This window comes from Mobula hypostoma, chromosome 8, assembly GCF_963921235.1.
Source record: "Mobula hypostoma chromosome 8, sMobHyp1.1, whole genome shotgun sequence".
Lineage (NCBI taxonomy): Eukaryota > Metazoa > Chordata > Chondrichthyes > Myliobatiformes > Myliobatidae > Mobula > Mobula hypostoma.
In genome coordinates this window covers 79,334,704-79,350,947 of record NC_086104.1, presented here as the reverse complement: position 1 = coordinate 79,350,947, position 16,244 = coordinate 79,334,704, and positions in this window count along the sequence as shown.

The following is a 16,244-nucleotide window of genomic DNA, read 5'->3' as shown; positions in this document are numbered from 1 at the left end:
TGAAACAAATTTGGCCTATCCCCTTTGACTCCCACTAATTTTTTATCAATCTTCCATAGAAAACATCCTATACAGATGCTTAATGGCTTTGTATAACAACTATTCTGTCCGTGACCACAAAAAAAAGCCTGCAGATGGTTGTAGACACAGCTCACCACATCAAGGGAACTAACCTCCCCTCCATGGACAATCTCTGAACTCCTCTCTGCCTCAGTAAAACAGCAGACATTAAGTCCCTACCCACCTGGAACATTTTCTCTTCTTCCCTCTCCCATCAGACAGAAGGTACAAAAGCCTGAAAGCACTTACCACCAATCTGAAGGACAACTTCGACCCAGCTGTTATAAGCTATTGAATGGTTCCCTAGTACGATAAAATTGACTCATGGCCTCAATTTACATCATTAACATCTTGCACTGCACTGCACTGATTACACTTTATTCCTTTATTGTCACAATGAGACCAGTCTCAGGTTGAAAGAGCATCACTTCATACTCTGTTTGGGTAGCCTCCAACATGATGGCGTGAACATCAATTTCTAAAATTTCCAGTAATTCCTCACCTTTCCTCTTCTTCAAATCTCCATTCTGATTCCCCTGTAACCCGTTCCTCACCAGTCCATCACCTCCTACTGGTGCCCCTCCTCTTCCCCTTTTCCCATTATCTCCAGGCCTCTCCCATCAGATTCCTCCTCCTTCAGCTACTTACCTCTTCAAGCTATCGCCTCCCAGCTTCGTACTTCATCCTTCCTCTCCCACCTTTCCCCTCACCTGGTATCTCCTGTCACCTGCTAGGTTATAATATTTCCCCTTTCACCACCTTCTTCCTCCTTTCTTTTCAGTACCAATAAAGTTTCTTGGCCCAAAATGTCAACTGCTTATTCCTCTTCATAGATGCTGCATGACCTGCTGAATTCCTCCAGCTTTTTGTGTGTGTTCCTTCTATTACTCTTTTACCTTGTACTACCTCAATGCACTCTGCAGTGAATTGATCAAAAAGAACAGAATGCAAGACAAACTTTTCACTCACCTTGGGATGTGTGGCAATAGTAAACCAGTTCCAATTCCAGTGGGCAAAAACCTGGCAAATACAGTTTAATATAGGAAAAAGCGAATTCATGCAATTTGACAGCAGAAATCCAAAAGCAGACTATTATGGAGAAAGACTACAGATGAGTGAGTGAAGTACGAAGGTAAGTACTCATTTGCACAAATCACAGGAAATTAGCAAGCAGATGCAACAAATCGTTTGGAAGGCAAATGGCATATTAATTGATGTTGCAAAGGTTTGGAGTTCAGAAATAGGATACTGGTGGGGTCACACCTGGCATACTGTGCATGATTTTGGTCAACTTTAGAAGCAGTCCAAAATGGATCCATTTGGATTAGAGTGTTGTTCTATCATGACCAACTAAAGATCTGTACTGCAAACACAAGAGGTTCTGCAGATGCTAAAAATCTTGAGCAACAAACCCAAAATGCTGGAGGAACTCAGCAAGTCAGGCAGTATCTACGGAGTGGACTAAACTTTGACATTTCTGGTCGCGACACTTCACCAGGACTGCTAGATCTATACTGTTTGGAACTTAGAAAGACAAGGAATGATTTATGGAACCACAGACAATTCTAAGCAGGGAATGACAAGGTCGATGTTGAAACATTTCCATTATTGGAAGAGTCTTGAATGAGGGAACATTTTACAAGATCAGATGGTAATAATTTAAAACAGATGTGCTTAAAGATTGAGAGAAACTCTGGAATTCTCTGCCATAGAGGGCTCTGGAGGTTAGATCACTGGGATATTTAAAGAAGAAGTAGACTGCTGCTCCTACTTTCTTGTATTCTTGTCGAACTCTTTTAACTGCCAAAATTAAATGCATTTCCCATTATATACTCTACTTGTCAGATACTTACTCATTCACTTAACCTACCATATCCATTGAAACCTTCCTTATTCCTTCTTCACAATTGTTCTCCTGTCTATCTCATCAACAAATTAAGCCATGAGATCTTCAGTGCTTACATCCACATAACTTATGTAAATTGTGAAGAGTTGAGGCACCTACAACGACCTTTGAGATACACCACTCAACATATCGTACCAACCAGAGAGAAGACCCATTTAGCTTACTTTCCATTTGCCGATGGGCACTTAGTCTTCCACCCCACCAGGATATTGCCACTTAAACCATTAGTGTTAATTTTCTGTAATAACCATTGAAGCAGCACTTAGCAAACACCTTCCGGAAATAAATGTATAATCAACTCTCTTTATTGATAACACATGTAAATACATGCTGGTGTTTATTTGTTTATGCACAATTTTTATTCCATATTTGTCCTTTAACCTCTAACTTTCTTAGCTTATTTATAATGCTTTATAATTGTTGAATGCTGTTGCTTTTTTTTGCATATCACACCCCAACCAACACAGCACAACAAATTCCTAATACATGTAAGTATAAATGGTGAAGAAAGTTGATCCTTTCATAATAACACTTCTTCTGTGGTAAATTGTGGTAAACTATCACCACAAACAATGAAGAGGCAAGCGAAGGCAAGGCTGACTTGAGAGTCAAGGCGTGTGGGTGCAATGCAAAGTTGGAGTGTGGCACAATCAAGAAGTAGTCGAGCCGAGGTTGACGTATCTTCGCGAAAGAGCAAATCGGAGAGGAGTTGGAGCAGAGCAGTTTTGGAGCTTGTCTCTCTAAACTGGGAGCGAGGTTGGATCGATGTAAGTGCCAAGCCAATTTGGAAAGGTTGAGTACGGGACAGAATATGACGGCGGGGTCCAGGCCCGGAGCATATTGCAGCGGCAGGGCCCAGGTCCTAGTGCGGGGGATGACCCAGCGTTGGACAGTTTAAATGCCGCCCCAGATAGACTGAAAAGGCAGGGTGTGCGGACCGGAAGCAAGCGTCAGGCCAATACTGTCTGCTCTTCCTTGACATTTACTCCCCTCTCCGTGGTGCTGAGTATGTGGGACTGTTCGGCTGCTCCGGGCTTCATGGTGATTTGTTCCACTGTATTATGAGCTGAGACTGAGGCTATGGTTTTGTGTCTATAGACTGAATTTCATTCTGAATGCTGTTGCTTGCTTTTATCATTTGTATGATGTGTATGTGTATGTGTGTATGATGTGTGCGTGTGTGGTGTGTGTGTGTGTATGATGTGTGTGGTGTGTGTATGTGTGTGTGTTTTTTCCCTTGCCCTGCACATGAGGTGTTGGCCTTTTATTAAAATTGGGTTCTTTCAGGTTTCTTGTTTTGTGTCTGCCTGTTAGCGGACAAATCTCAAGCTTGTATAATTCAAAGGTTTCAAAAGTACAATTTAATGTCAGAGAAATGTATACAATATACATCCTGAAATGCTTTTTCTTCGCAACCATCCACGAAAACAGAGGAGTGTCCCAAAGAATGAACGACAGTTAAATGTTGGAACCCCAAAGTCCCCTCAGCTCCCCCCTCCCATGCGTAAGCGGCAGCAAGCAACAATCCCCCTCCCCCCACCAACAAAAAAAAGCATTGGCACCCACCACTGAGCACTGAGCAAAGCAACAGCAAAGACCCAGACTTGCAGTTACCCCAAAGACTTCATGTTTCACCCCGTATTCAACATACCACAGGTTCTCTCTCTCCCTAATAAGGGAGAAAGAGGTGTCTCCGTTTTCCCAGCGAGCGGGGAGACACAACAAACAACTTGCTGGTTTATGATGTTAAAAGTCCACCACGTCGCTTTTATGGAGATCTGTGCCCAGAACCGCAGGTATTCTGACTCCCCCCGACAACACACAGATCTCCTGTAGTGACACCAACCCTCAATCCGCCCGTCTCCAGAGCCCCGAGATCTTTGGCTTCCAAATCCGAGCTGGACTCTTAGGTCGAGTTCTTGGCGTACCGAACAATAACAACCGGTTATGAAACCCCGAGTGTGGATCCCATTCCCACAAAGAACCATAGTCAGCATATAACTCCAGGTCAGGGTCTTCAAAAGAACCCTGAAAGGGAAATATAAAGATATTAAAGATGGAAATAGAGCTGTTTCCGAAGATGCAAGCAGAGGAGTCCCCGTTTAGCACCATCATTACTCCATCTGTATAATTTATACTTAGATAATAAATGTACTTTGAACTCTGAAGTAAGTCCTTCAAAGAATTCCCCTTCATAACACCACATTAGCTTTACCTGATTATCTTAATTAGATCAGTAAAGTGAAACGTTTGCTGATGATTTCATCTCCAAAACAAATTTAACAGTTTATGGGTACATGCAAAGAAAAACAAAGACAACATGACAAGCATGGCATGATTGATGGTGAACAACATTCACACATCAAAAGTATGAGTCAATGACCACCTCCAGCAGAGATGTTTAACCATTTCCCCTTGATGTTCAACAGCAATAACACCGTCAAGTCCCCCATCACTATCACTCTGGCTTTATTGTTTCCTTGAAACACAGCTGGATCAGCCACATAAATGGCTAAAAAGAGCAGATACAGAGGCTGGGTATTCTGATATGCCAACTTACCTTCCTGTATGTACCTGTTTATGTTAAAGCCATGCTTTAATACAATCTAATTTTAACTCTTTGGCAAATGGCTGTACATTATATCCTTTTAAGAAAACCTGTAAGATAACAGGTGCAGTTTTAAAGAGTTACACAAATTGACATCACTTATGTCATTCATGCTGTATGAAGCTATCTATGAATCCTGTAATATTTCCTCATATTGCTCACAAGACAGGAGGCCATTTGGCCCCATCAGACCATGCTCATTCTCAGAACATTCACATTCATCTCAGGTCCCCACTTGTCTTCTCTCACATCGATTTCCCCAACTCTCCACCCAGAGATCATTCACAGTAACCCAGGTGTAAGGGACGTGGGAGAACACAGGGAAAACCAACACTGTCACAAGGGGAACCTGCAAACTCCACCCAGACAGTAGAAAAGAATTATGGGGCAGGAAGCCTCACCAGTTTGCCATCATGCCACCATTTTATTTTAAAGGTGAGGGGTATAGTTCGAGTGTATCCTCTCATTATTTTTATTCTCTTTTTGCACTACTTAAATAATTGGTTTAACTTATTCCTCATTGTAACTTATAGTATATTTTGTGTATTGCACTTCACCACTGACGCAAAGCAACAAATTTTACAACATATACCAATGATAATAAACCTGATTCTGATCATTTGTGCCTTTTTACTAGAAAGGAGAAGCGAGTGATTTGATTGTCCTTATTATTGAAGGGCATGAATCAAAGATCTGTAGTTGAAAAAGTTGAGATGTGAGGAGTCCTTGTTTCAGATTCCAATCTTTATTGGAATTTAGATTGCTAAAACCTAAGCCGTTAGGAAAAAGTCCTTTTAAAGGCACAGTATCAATAAGTGATAATGTTTGATACCATATTCGAGCAATGTTGGGTTTTTGAGGTGTTACATGAGCATTCCCACAATTGTCTATTTCCTGGTACTGCAGTCCTAAAGAGCAGCCTTCCATCAATATTAGTAAGTCAAAAATAGACCACACTTTTGAGTACATTGCATAACTTTCAATGCCATATCCACACAATTCCAGAAATGGCCACCTGCAGGTAAAACAACCTGTTGTGACAGCCCACTTTTGAGGTAAGTGGGAAAAGTCACCTCAGTAAAATGGCCACATAGTTTGCGTAATTGCCTTTACATTTTATTAAATCCAGAATTATGATGAAATTGCACAGTCGAGCGCTGCTAATTTTCAACAGTGAGAAAGGAAGTGAATGTTCTGGCATTGCATTAGTTTAATGGCACCCATCTTGAAATTGGACAACATGGTTAGCATAATCCTTTGCTGTGCCAGAGATCACCAACCGGTGTTGAATACCTGTAGCTGTCTGTAAGCACTTTGTATGTTCTCCCTGTGACTGTGTAGGTTTTCTCTGGGTCCTCCAGTTTCCATCCAGATTCTAAAGACATACAGGTTAGGGTTACCAAATTGTGGACTGGCTATATTGGCACCGGAAGCATGGCGACACTTGTGGGTTACCCCCAGCACATATTCCGACTGTGTTGGTCATTGATGCAAAGAGATTCACTGTACGCTTCGATGTATATGTGACAAATAAAGCTAATCTTAATCTTGGATTCCCTACCCCTTATCGAAGGTTGAATCAGAAGATTAAAGCACAGAGGATCCATAGAAATTTGGGAAATTTCATTTGAAAGTGTCTCTGCTGTGGAAGACAGAGTGTAGCAGTGGAGGGGTTTTATTCTCACTGGAGATTGGTGACTGTTGGTGTTCCACAAGGGCCAGTGCTGGATCTTTGTTGTTTAAATTTGGACAGATACACAGGTGAATTAATTAGTAAACTTGCAGATGACACAAGAAGTGCAGAAGATTGTCAAAAAATTCAGCGGGATATACCGCAGCTGGAAATGGGGACAGAGAATTGGTAGACAGTGTTTAATCCAGACAAGTTTCAGATGTTGCATTTTGGGATGTCAAATGCAAGAGGAAAGCACTCAGAAAATTGCAGCACCTCAGGAGCATTGATATATGGAGAGCTCTTGGGTTCATTTCCATAGTTATAAAGTTATAGGGCACTATAGCACAGAAATAGACCCTTCTGCCTATCTAGTCTGTGCTGTCCTGGCCTGCCTAGGCCTAGCCCCATCTACATCACCTGGACTATAGCCCTCCATAGCTATGTCATGCGTCACTATGCAAGTAGCTCCCCATAAGTGACAACACAAGGGCAGAGAGTGGTAAGTTCAGTGTATGGCTTGTTTGCCTTCATTGATAAGATTGTTGAGTATAAAATTCAATAATTCATTCAACAATTCTATATAAAATTTTGGTTCTGCAGTATAGGAAGAGTGGAAAGGATTTGGGAGAGTGGAGAAGAGGCTTACTCAGATGTTGTCCACATTGGAGGACATTAACTATAAGAAAGAGGTTGGACTCTTCAGAGAACTGGAGGCTAAGAAGTGACCTGATACAAGTATATAAAATTATGATAATCATAGATAGTGTCAATAGACACTTTCACCATCCCAGGATGGAAACCTCAAACACAAGAAGGCATAGCTTTAAGCAAGAAGAGGAAAGGAAGAAAGCTTAAAAAGGAGATATGTGCATTTTTTTTTTGTTTTACGTAGAGTGGCAGGTGGCTGGACATAAACCCAGAGGAAGAAGATAAAAGAGCAACATTTAAAAGGCATTTAGATTGGCACAGAACAGACGGGGAATTGAGGTTTATGGACCAAGTGCAGCCAGATGTGCGATTTACTTTGGTATCATGCTCAGCACAGACATCGAGGGCCAAAGGGTATGTTCCTGTGCTGCAATGTTCTACGTTTGACACCCATTAAAGCTGTCAAAGGTTCCCATCATTTCTCAATGCTTCCAACCAGATTTGGGGATTTCCCTTGTGTAAACCACGGGGAAAATATTTTGCATAAGTCTTCACTGTGGAAGACACTAGCAGTGTGCTGGAAGTTCCACGTGTCAGGAGTCATGAAGTGTGTGAAGTTACCATTACTAGGGAGGAGGTTCTTGGAAAATTGAAAGGTCTGAAGATAGTTAAATCATCTCAACCAGATGGTGTTCACCCCAGGGTTCTGAAAGGGGGGACTGAAGAGATTGTAGAGGCTTTAGTAATGATCTTTCAAGAATCACTAGATTCTGGAATGGTTCTGAAAGAATGAAAAATTACAAATGTCACTCCACTCTTCAAGAAGGGAGAGAGGCAGAAGAAAGGAAATTATGAGCTAGTTAGTCTAACCTGCATGGACAAAGCAGTGGCTGTGTGGCAGGAGACGGTGTGGAAATAAAGGTACCCTTTTCTCGTTGGCTGCCGGAAAATACAAAAATCTGAGATGTAAAGGGATTTGAGAGTCCTTGTGCAGGATTCTCTAAAGATAATTTACAGGTTGAGGCTATGGTGATGCAGGCAAATGCAATGTTAGCATTCATTTCAAGAGGACTCGAACATAAAAGCAAGGATGTAATGTTGAGACTTTATAAATCACTGGTGAGGCCTCACCTGGAGTACTGTGAGTGGTTCTGGGCCCCAAATCTTCAAAAGGCCGTGCAGAAACTAGAGACTTCAAAGAAGGTTCACAAAAATGATTCCAGGATTAAACAGCTTGTCATACGAAGAGCACTTGATGACTCTGGATCTGCATTCACTGGAATTCAGAAGAATGAGGGGTGACCTAATTGAAACCTATTGAATGGTGAAAGGCCTTGACAGAGTGCATGTGGAAAGGATGTTTGCTAAGATGGGGATGTCAAAGACCAGAGGACACAGTCTCAGAATAGAAAGGTGTCCTTTTAGAACAGAGATGAGGAGGAATTTCTTTAGACAGAGAGTGGTGAATTTGTGGAAATTGTTCCCTCAGGCAGTTGTGGAGGCCAAGTCTTTATGCATAATATACGCAGGGGTTGATGTATTCTTGATTGGTCAGGGCACAAAGAGATACTGGGGGGGGGCGTTGGGGGAGGCAGGAAATTGGGTCTGAGAGGAAAAATGGATCAGCCATGATGAAATGGTGGAGCAGACTCGATGGGCCAAATGGATTAATTCTGCTCTAATAGCATTTGGTCATATGGAAGTTTTGCAATGCCCTGCTCTGACATTAGATTTCCAGGAAAGCCCTGGTGAGGTGCAGCTGGAAACTTAGTCTGCCAAGTTGATAAACTCAGTCCCGTAGAGACTCTACCTCACCAATGGAACAGGCAGAATCAGCATTTAAATTTTACTTCAACACTCATTTGTTTGTAATCGTGCACTCATATGCTACATCCTCGATTATCACACTTATTATTGACTGCTATCGGTTTATTAGAACCTGTTACAGTCATTGGAAATCTGGCTGAAATGTTGATTTGCAGCCTGACCGAAAGAGACCTGTTGGACAAGGCTCAGGAAAGATAAATGTTCACCGTTCCATTACCGGTGTGGGCAGCGGAGCAAGCACTCCATTCACAGGCCAGGCAAGCAATCCTTCGACCTTTCCAATTCCAGTGTTTTAGTTGTCGAGTCCTGTGTTAATCAGGTTTAATTAATCTGAGCTTTCAGCTCGAGTCCCCAAGGAAGCCATCTTCTCACTGTGCTTTTAAAACTGATCCCAACACCTTTGAACAGCAATAAAATCCAATGAGGTACAAGTATCAGCAGCCACTGAGATGGTTAAGAGTTGTTTTAAAGACCACAGAAACCTGAGTTGAGCACAGAAGTCGAAGCTGTTAGTTACAATGCTGCTGTTGCAGTAAATGAGAAGGCACTTTTTTTTGTTTGGGGTATTGACTCAGGCCCTATCTGCTCTCATAGCCCGGCCTAGAAAGAGCCCATGGCTATATTTCAAAGGAAAGCCAAGATGACATCCTTGATATGCTGTGCAATATTGATCCTCATCAGTATCACTGAAACATATTTTATATGCTTATCTTAACACAGAAACATAGAAAACCGACAGCAGAATACAGGCCCTTTGGCTCACCATGCTGTGCAGAACATGTACTTCCTTTAGAAATTACCTAGAGTTACCCATAGCCCTCTATTTTTCTAAGCTCCATGTACCCGTCCAGGAGTCTCTTAAAAGACCTTATTGTACCCGCCTCCACCACCATTGCCGGCAGCCCATTCCACACACTCACCACTTTCTGTGTAAAAAACTTACCCCTGACATTCCCACATTCAAGCACCTTAAAACTGTGCCCTTTCATGTTAGCCATTTCAGCCTGGGAAAAAGCTCTGACTATCCACATGATCAATGCCTCTCATTATCATATACACCTCTATCAGGTCACCTCTCATCCTCCATCACTGCAAGGAGAAAAGGCCGAGTTCACTCAACCTATTCTCATAAGGCATGCTCCCCAATCCAGGCAACATCCTCGTAAATCTCCTCTGCTCCCTTTCTATAGTTTCCACATCCTTCCTGTAGTGAGGTGACCAGAACTGAGCACAGTACTCCAAGTGGGGTCTGACCAGGGGCCTATATAGTTGTAACATTACCTCTCGGCTCTTGAACTCAATCCCACGGTTGGTTGGCCTTCTTAACTACACAGTCAACCTGCACAGCAGCATTGAGTATCCTATGGACTCAGACCCCAAGATCCCTCTGATCCACCAAGAGTCTTACCATTAATACTATATCTGCCATCATATTTGACCTACCAAAATGAACTACCTCATACTTATCTGGGTTGAACTCCATCTGCCACTTCTCAGCCCAGTTCTGCATCCTATCGATGTCCCGCTGTAACCTCTGACAGTCCTCCACACCATCCACAACACCCCAACCTTTGTGTCATCAGCAAATTTACTGACCCATCCCTCCATTTCCTCATCCAGGTCATTTATAAACATCACGAAGAGAAGGGGTCCTAGAACAGATCCCTGAGGCACACCACTGGTCACCAACCTCCATGCAGAATATTGAACCATCTATAATCACTCTTTGCCTTCTATGGGCAAGCCAGTTCTGGATCTACAAAGTAAGGTCCCCTTGGCTCCGTACTTTCTCCATAAGCCTTGCATCGGGTACCTTATCAAATGCCTTGCTGAAATCCTGTCAGTATCTCCAGTAAAACTCTGTCTTTTTGTGTGTTCCCCCTAGCTGTCAGTCTGTGGTTTTGTATTGCCATGTGCTCCTGTCCCCGCTCCTGCTCTACTCCAGCCCCTGTATTACTGAGTACTCCGTCTCTAATCTGCTTCTCATTATTACCTGTATTGCTGCCACCTGTGTCTCATTGTGCTCCACCTTTCTGTTTATTGCTCAGTGTATTTCAGTCCTGTGTTTTCCCCTGTCTGTTGCCAGATTGTGCCAATGAATTTTCCTGAGCCAGTCCATCATTCATATCTGTACTCTGTCTGAATATCAACTCTACCTGTTTCCCGATTCTGGTGTTTGGATTTCTCTAGATGTTTTGATCTCTGCCTGAGCTTTGATACTGATCTTCTTTGCACCTCAGGATTTGTTACTTAGTTAATATCACTGTGTGCACAGTACTGGGTCTGTGATTGGATTCCTGCTCCAGTGCCCTGTCAAATCCATGTACACTACATCTACTGCTCTACCTTCATCAATGTGTTTAGTCACATCCTCAAAAAAATTCAGTCAGGCTCGTAAGACACGACCTGCCTTTGACAAAGCCATGCTGACTATTTCTAATCCTATTATGCCTCTCCAAATGTTCAGAAATCCTGCCTCTCAGGATCTTTTCCATCAACTTACCAACCACTGAAGTAAGACTCATTGGTCCATAATTTTCTGGGCTATCTCTACTCCCTTTCCTGAATACGGGAACAAAATCTGCAACCCTCCAATCCTCCGGAACCTCTCCCGTCCCCATTGATGATGCAAAGATCATTGCCAGAGGCTCAGCAATCTCCTCCCTCACTTCCCACAGTTGCCTGGAGTACATCTCATCCGGTCCCGGCAATTTATCCAACTTGATGCTTTCCAAAAGTTCCAACACATCCTCTTTCTTAATGTCTATATGCTGTAAGTCATCCCTAGAATCACCAAGATCCTTTTCCATAGTGAATACTGAAACAAAGTATCCATTAAGTACCTCCGCAATCTCCTCCGGTTCCAAACACACTTTTCCACTGTCACACTTGATTGGTCTTATTCACTCACGTCTTATCCTCTTTCTCTTCACATACTTGTAGAATTCCTTGGGGTTTTCCTTAATCCTGCTCACCAAGGCCTTCTCATGGCTCCTTCTGGCTCTCCTAATTTCAATCTTAAACTCCTTGCTGCTAGTCTTATAATTTTTTAGATCTTTATCATTACCTAGTTTTTTGAAACTTTCGTAAGCTTTTCTTTTCTTCTTGACTAGATTTTCGACAGCCTTTGTACACCGTGGTTCCTGTACCCTACCATCCTTTCCCTGTCTCATTGGAACATACCTATGCAGAACACCACACAAATATCCCCTGAACATTTGCCACATTTCTGCCGTAAATTTCCCTGAGAACATCGGTTCCCAATTTATGCTTCCAAGTTCCTGCTTGATAGCTTCATTTTTCCCCTTACTCCAATTAAACGATTTCTTCACTTTGTCTGTTCCTATGCCTCTCCAATGCTACGGTAAAGGAGATAGTATTATGATCATATCTCCAAAATGCTCTCCCATTGAGAGACCTGATACCTGACCAGGTTCATTTCCCAATACCAGATCAAGTACAGCCTCTCCTCTTGTAGGCTTATCTACATACTGTGTCATTTTCAACCTCTCACTGCTACGGACGGAAATTCCCACTTGCTTCACAAAGGCAACAATTATGCCAGTGCCCAAGAAGAATAATGTGGGCTGCATTAATGACTATCGCCCGGTAGCGCTCACATCGACAATGATAAAATGCTTTGAGAGGTTCGTCATGACTAGACCGAACTCCTGCCTCAGCAAGGAGCTGGACCCACTGCAATTTTCCTATTGCCCCAATAGGTTAATGGCAGATGCAACCTCAACGACTCTCCGCACGGCTTTAGACCACCTGGACAACACAAACACCTACGTCAGGATGCGGATCATCGACTATAGCTCAGCATTTAATACCATCATTCCCACAATCCTGATCGAGAAGTTGCAGAACCTGGGCCTCTGTACCTCTCTCTGCAATTGGATCCTCGACTTCCTCACCAGAAAACCGCAATCTGTGCAGTTTGGTGATAACATATCCTCCTCGCTGATGATCAACACTGGTGCACCTCAGGGGTGTGTGCTTAGCCCACTGCTCTACTCTCTATATACACATGACTGTGTGGCTAGGCATAGCTCAAATACCATCTATAAATTTGCTGACGATACAACCATTGTTGGTAAAATCTCAGATGGTGACAAGAGGGCGTACAGGACTAATATATGCCAACTAGTGGAGTGGTGTCGCAGCAACAACCTGGCAATCAATGTCAGTAAAACAATAAAGCTGATTGTGGACTTCAGGAAGGGTAAGACAAAGGAAAACATACCAATCATTATAGAGGGATCAGAAGTGGAGAGAGTGAGCAGCTTCAAGTTCCTCATTTTCAAGATCTCTGAGGATCTAACCTGGTCCCAACATATCAATGTAGTTATATAGAAGGCAAGACAGCAGCTGCACTTTATTAGGAGTTTGAAAAGATTTGGCATGTCAACAAATACACACAAAATCTCCTATAGTTGTACCGCACAAAGCATTCTGACAGGTTGCATCACTGTCTGGTATGGAGGGGCTACTGCGCAGGACCGAAAGAAGCCGCAAAAGTTGTAAATCTAGTCAGCTCCATCTTGGGTACTAGCCTACAAAGTACCCAGGACATCTTTAGGGAGTGGTGTCTCAGAAGGGCAGCGTCCATTATTAAAGGACCTCCAGCACCCAGGACATGCCCTTTTCTCACTGTTACCATCAGGTAGGAGGTACAGAAGCCTGAAGGCACACACTCAGCGATTCAGGAACAGCTTCTTCCTCTCTGCCACCCGATTCCTAAATGAATATTGAATCTTTGGACACTACCTCACCTTTTTTTTAATATACAATATTTCTGTTTTGCACTTTTTAAAATCTATTTAGTATACGTAATTGATTCACTTGTTTATTATTATGTTTTATTTTATTTTTTTCTCTCTGCTAGATCGCGTATTGCATTGAACTGCTGCTGCTAAATTAACAAATTTCACATCACATGCCAGTCATAATAATCCTGATTCTGATTCTAGAAACCTTCCTGAACAGACCTAACAAACTCCGCCCCATCTAAACCCCTCGCTCTAGGGAGATGTCAATCAATATTGGGAAATTAAAATCCCCCATCATGACAACCCTGTTATTACTGCACCATTCCAGAATCTGTCTCCCTATCTGTTCCTCAATGTCCCTGTTGCTATTGGGTGGTCTATAAAAAAACTCCCAGTAGAGTTATTGACCCCTTCCTGTTTCTAACATCCACCCACAGAGACTCTGTAGACAATCCCTCCATGACTTCCTCCTTTTCTGCAGCCGTGACACTATCTCTGATCAGCAGTGCCATGCCCCCACCTCTTTTGTCTCCCTCCGTGTCCTTTCCGAAACATCTAAAGCCTGGCACTCTAGCCATTCTTGCCCTGAGTTATCCAAGTCTCTGTAATGGCCACAACATCATAGCTCCAAGTACTGATCCAAGCTCTAAGCTCACCCGCTTTGTTCGTGATACTCCCTGCATTAAAATAGGCACATCTCAAACCCAGTCTGAGCGCATCCTTTCCTCCCTCTCACACTGCCTACAAGTTTTCTCTATTTGTGAGCCAACTGCCCCTTCCTCTGTCTCTTCAGTTCGGTTCCCACCCCCAGCCATTCTAGTTTAAACTCTCCCCAATAGCCTTTGCAAAACTCCCTGCCAGGATATTGGTCCCCCTGGGATTTAGGTGCAACCTGTTCTTTTTGTGCAGATCACTTCTGCCCCAAAAGAGGTCCCAATGATCCAGAAATCTGAATCCCTGCCCCCTGCTCCAATCCCTCAGCCACACATTTATCCTGCACCTCACTCTACTCCTATACTCACTGTCACGTGGCACTGGCAACAATCCCAAGATTACTACCTTTGACATTGCCTAAAAGAATAACCATAAATAGACAATGGTTAACACAGTATTTAAATATTTAATACATGATTTGTTTCAAATATGTATCAACTTAAGACACAGAAAGCCAAAAGGACAACATAAGAACACCTATTTAAGAGCAGATGAGAGTATTTATTTTCCCTTCTCAGGAAGGACAGTGGATTTTTGAAACTTTATTCCTCAAATGTAGCAAACACACTGAGTCTTATTAAAGGAGAACTATATGCATGATCAGCAAATGGATGAAAATTTTCCATGGAGAGGTTGGAATGTGGAGTTGAAGTTACAGTCAGATTTGCTATGATCTTATTAAATGGTAGAGAAGCCTCAAAATCTCAAGTAGCCTTCTGCTGCATCTATTTTGTAAATATGCCTGCTATTTCTGGAAGCTTCCTTCATGCACACTCCTGCCACATTTCCAACTTTACAAATTCAATTCTTAGACTGTTATACAAACTCAGTACAAAATACTGGGAAGAAAAGAATCATACACAATTTACCACAAATGAAACTATAAGACTCAGGAGTAAAATTATCCACTCGGCTCATCAAGCCTGCTCCACCATTCCATCATGGCTAATTTATTATCCTTCTCAACCTCATTCTCCTGCCTTCTCCCCATAACCTTTGATGCTCCAATTAATCTGTCAACTTCCACTTTAAATATACTCAATGACTTAGTCTCCACAGCCATCCATGGCAAAGGATTCCACAGATACTCCACCCTCTGACTAAATAACTTCCTCCTCATCTTTGTTCCACATGGGCATCCCTCTATTGAGACCGTGCCCTCTTGTCCTAGACCCACACACTACAGGAAACATCCTTTCCATATCCAGTCTACAGTATCTAGGTCCTTCAGTATTCGACAGGTTTCAATGAGATCTCCCCATCATTCTTCTGAACTCTAGTGAGTAGAGGCCAAAGCCATCAAATGCTCCTCATATATTAAGCCCTTCTTACCCAGAATAATTCTTATAAACCTCCTCTGGACCCTCTCCAGTACCAGCACATCTTTTCTTAGATAAGGTGCCCAAAACTGCTCACAATACTCCCAGCATGGTCTGACCAATGCCTTATAAAGCCTCAGCATTTCATCCTTGCTCTTACCTATATTGAAGTGAAATGAATGCTAACATTGCATTTGCCTTCCTTACCACCGACTCAACCTGCAAGTTAACCTTTAGGGAATTCTGCACAAGGACTCCCAAGTCCCCTTGCGCCTCTGATTTTTTAGTTTTCTCCGTTTAGAAAATAGACTATATCTTTATTCCTTCTCCAAATGTGCATGACCACACACTTCACTGCACTATATTCCACCTACCACTTCTTTGCCCCTTCTCCTAATCTGTCCAAGTCCTTCTGCAGACTCCTTGCTTCCTCAACATTACTTGCCCCTCCACCTATCTTTCTATTGTCTGAAAACTTGCCCAAAAAGCCATCAATTCTATTATCCAAATTGTTGACGGATAACATGAAGAGAAACGGTCCCAACACCAGCCCCTGTGGAACACCACTAGACACCAGCAGCCAAGCCTGAATAAGCCTCCTTTATTACAACTCTTTGCTTCTTGCCAGTCAGCCCATCTTCTATCCATGCTAGTGTCTTTCCTGTAACACCATGGGCTCTTACCTTGTTAAGCAGCCTCATGTGCGGCATCTTGT